Source organism: Rhinopithecus bieti, unplaced genomic scaffold (assembly GCF_001698545.2).
Source record: "Rhinopithecus bieti isolate Rb0 unplaced genomic scaffold, ASM169854v2 scaffold_21531, whole genome shotgun sequence".
NCBI classification, from domain to species: Eukaryota; Metazoa; Chordata; class Mammalia; order Primates; family Cercopithecidae; genus Rhinopithecus; species Rhinopithecus bieti.
In genome coordinates this window covers 495,734-499,913 of record NW_016810386.1, presented here as the reverse complement: position 1 = coordinate 499,913, position 4,180 = coordinate 495,734, and positions in this window count along the sequence as shown.

The window sequence follows — 4,180 nt, the reverse complement described above, 5'->3', positions numbered from 1 at the left end:
TTTTTTTTTTTTTTTTTTTAGATAGAGTCACTCTCGCCCAGTCTGGAGTACAGAGGTGGGATCCCAGCTCTGTAATCCCAACTACTCTGGAGCCTGGAAGGATCACTTGAGCCTGGAAGATGGAGATTGCAGTGAGCCAAGATCCCACCACTGCACTCCAGCCTGGGGGATACAGCAAGACTGGCTCAAAACAACAACAAAACCTCTGCTCTGCAAAAGAGACTGTTGAGAGAAAAATACAAGCCACAGACTGGGGGGAAAATTGCAAAAGATATATCTGATAAGCAACTGTTACCTAGTATATACAAAGAACTTAAAAAAAATTTTTTTTAATTAGCTGGGTGTGGTAGTGTGTACCTGTAGTCCTAGCTACTTGGGAGAGTGAGGTGGGAGGATCACTCGAGCCTGGGAGTTTGAGGCTATAGTCCACTACAGCCTAGGTGACAGAGCTAGACCCTGTCTCAAAAAAAAATTAAAAAGTGAACCAAAGACTTTAACAAACACCTTGCCAAAAAAGACATATGTATGGAAAATAAGGATCTGAAAAAGGTGCTCCATATTATATGTCATCAGGAAAATGGAAATTAAAACAAGATACTGCTACACCTAATGAAAATAGCTAAAATTCAGAACACTGACACCACCAAATGCTAGCAGAATGTGGAGCAACATGACTTCTCATTTATTGCTGGTGGGAATGCAAAATGGTACAGCCACTTTGGAAGACCATTTGACAGTTCTCCACAAAACTAAACATAACACTATATGGGATCTAACAATCATATTCCTTAGTATTTACCCAAAGGAGTTGAAAATATGTTCACACAAAAACCTGTACATGGATGTTTATAGCAGCTTTATTCAAAATTATCAAAACTGAGAAGCAACATTCAGCAGGTGAATGGATCAATAAACTGTGGTACATCCAGTTAGTGTTATTCAGCACTAACAAGGAATGAGCTATCAAGCCATGAAGACATGGAAAAAATGTAAATGCATATTATGAAATGAAGGAGGCCAATCTAAAAAGGCTACATGCTGTAAGATTCCAACTTATGACATTCTGGAACAGGTAAAACTACAGAGACAGCGAAAAGAGCAGGGATTGCCAAAGGTGAAGAGCGAGGAATGGATGAATGGGTGGAACATAGAGGATTTCCAGAGCAGTGAAACTATATATGATACTATAATGGTGGATTCATGTTGGACCATTAGGCATTGGTCCAAACCCATAGAATGTCCAGCACCAAACATGAAGGCTAATGTAAACTATATTATTTGAATGATAATGATGTGTCAGTGTAGGTTCATCAGGCAGGCAAGGTGGCTCATGCCTGCAATCACGCCTGACCAGCCTGCCTGGGCAACATGGGGAAACTCTGTCTCTACAAAAAATACAAAAAAATTAGCCAGAGCGTGATGCAGTGGCTCACATCTGTAATCCCAGCACTTTGGGAGGCCAAGGTGAGGGGATCACTTGAGGCCAGGAGTTCGAGACCAGCCTGACCAATATGGCAAAACCCTATCTCTGCTAAAAATACAAAAATTGGCCCTGCACAGTGGCTCACACCTGTAATCCCAGCACTTTAGGAGGCCAAGGCAGGTGGATCACTTGAGGTCAGGAGTTCAAGACCAGTCTGGCCAACATGGTAAAACCCTGTCACTACTAAAAATACAAAAATTAGCTGGGCGTGGTGGTGGGCGCCTGTAATTCCAGCTGCTCAGGAGGCTGAGGCAGGAGAATCACCTAAGCCTGGGAGGCAGAGGTTGCAGTGAGCTGAGATCGAGCCACTGTTCTCCAGCCTGTGCAACAGGGAGAGACTCGGTCTCAAACAACAACAACAAACATTAACTGGGCATGGTGGCTTGTGCCTGTAGTCTCGGCTACTTGGGAGGCTGAGGCAGGAGGATTGCTTGAGCCAGGGAGGACGAGGCTGCAGTGAACCCTGATCATGCCACTGCACTCCAGCCTGGGTGACGGAGAGACCCTGTCTTAAAAAAAAAAAAAAAAAAAAATGGGCGGGCGCGGTGGCTCACACCTGTAATCCCAGCACTTTGGGAGGCCAAGATGGGCGGACCACGAGGTCAGCAGATCAAGACCATCCTGGCTAACACGGTGAATTTGCAGATGATCAGATGCTATGCAGAATTATGATTTATTTTTGTTTCCTGAAATTAAGATAGCTTGAATATTATTTCACATTCCTTTTTCTTTTTTAAATAAATAGGTTTGCTTTGGAAAGGCTTAATGATGGAATGTTAGCATCTTCACTATGGTAAAGGAGAACAAAAAGAATGTTGCTGGAACATAAAATAGTATTTAAAAGTTAATGAACACTTCTAGTTTTATTAGTTATGGCCTTAATAATTAGTCTCTTGGCTTAAATGTCCACTGGTTTTACTTTGACGCAGTTGAACAACACTGGGGTTAAGTCTCTGGTATTTAGGTTGGCAATATATTAACCATATTTTAAAAGTACCAATTTCTTTTTTTACAGAAAAGATAAAACTCAAAAGAGAACAGTGTATTCCTTTTGAGGGGCTTTTATAAATTATTAACTATAATCTATGATGGATTTTTTCCTAATTTTTTATATTTCCTTACAATTTTGGTGGCCATTAATTTAACTTTAGGCTTTTGGTCATATGCTAGTCTGAGCTTCCAAAAAGATACATACATGTTTCACTTTTCATTAGCTGAATGAGTGTATTTTAAGAAGTTGAAAGAGAATTTATTTTCAAGTTGTGAGTAAATTCTCTTTTGAAATTCACCTGATTATTAAATAACTTAAAGTTTATTTTTAAAAGCTGACAACTTTTTATGAATCTTTGAGCTAACAGTTCCTAAAAGCATAATTCAGATATTAATGGGCTGTGTATTAAATGGTTTTATTTTCAGTTTTGCAGCATAGAACACTGTTGAAATATCCATGTCAACTTGGTTTTTTTAACCTAATTCGGGTGTCTTTGACATCTCTTAAATGTTGGGGGTGGGGGTCAGAGCCAGTTATCCGGCTTCTGTTTTGTCGATTGCTTAGATTTGTTCCTGTTGTCAAAACTGTCGCCCCCAAAATTGGTGTGACACATGCTCATGCATAAAATGTTAAAATGTATTTGTATTTGTTTTCAACATCGCCAAGGTGCTATGGGAAATTAAAGTAACAAAATTAGAAAAAAAAATAAAAGTTATTAAAAAGCAGGACTGGTTTCCCTTTCTCTAGGTGGTGTATGTCTAATGACTACTTCTGTCTGCCTTTCAGTATTATATGTTGCCCTCACTAATGCTATTATTATTACTGTCTAAGCTGTTTTTTGGATGATGAGGACAGTGGGAAGTAATGATGTTTCAGGTAAAACAAGGGCAGAGAGACAAGATACAGCTTTATGATCCTGGAGTTTTCTTTTAGTATCAGAAGCAGTGATTAAAGGGGGAAAAAACGCTGGGCACGGTGGCTCTCGCCTGAAATCCCAGCACTTTGGGAGGCCAAAGTGGGCGGATCACCTGGGGCCAGGAGTTCAAGACCAGACTGGCCAACATGGTGAAATCCCGTCTTTATTAAACATACAAAAATTAGCTGGAGGTGGTGGTGGGCACCTGTAATCCCAGCTACTCGGGAAGCTTAGGCAGGAGAATCGCTTGAACCTGGAAGGTGGACATTGCGGTGAGCCAAGATCATGCCATTGCACTCTATCCTGGGTGACTAATGAAAGTCCGTCTCAAAGGGGAAAAAAGACTGGATGCAGCGGCCGTGTAATCCCAGGGCATTTCGGGGGCCGATGTGCATGGATCGCCAGAGACTGAGTTCAAGACCAGCCTGGGCAATATAACAACCTAGAGGGTGAGGCAGGAGGATTGCCCAAGTCCAGGAGTTCAAGGCTGCAGTGAACTATGATTGTGTCAGTGCACTGAACCCTGGGAAAAAGAGTAAGACTCCATATCCAAAAACATATATGTGTGTATATATATATATGGTGGTTGGGGGACAGGAATCATGGTAATGTGTAGCTTAAAAACTGTACCTTCGGCCGGGCGCGGTGGCTCAAGCCTGTAATCCCAGCACTTTGGGAGGCCGAGGCGGGCGGATCACGAGGTCAGGAGATTGAGACCATCCTGGCTAACACGGTGAAACCCCGTCTCTACTAAAAAAATACAAAAAACTAGCCGGGCGAGGTGGCGGGC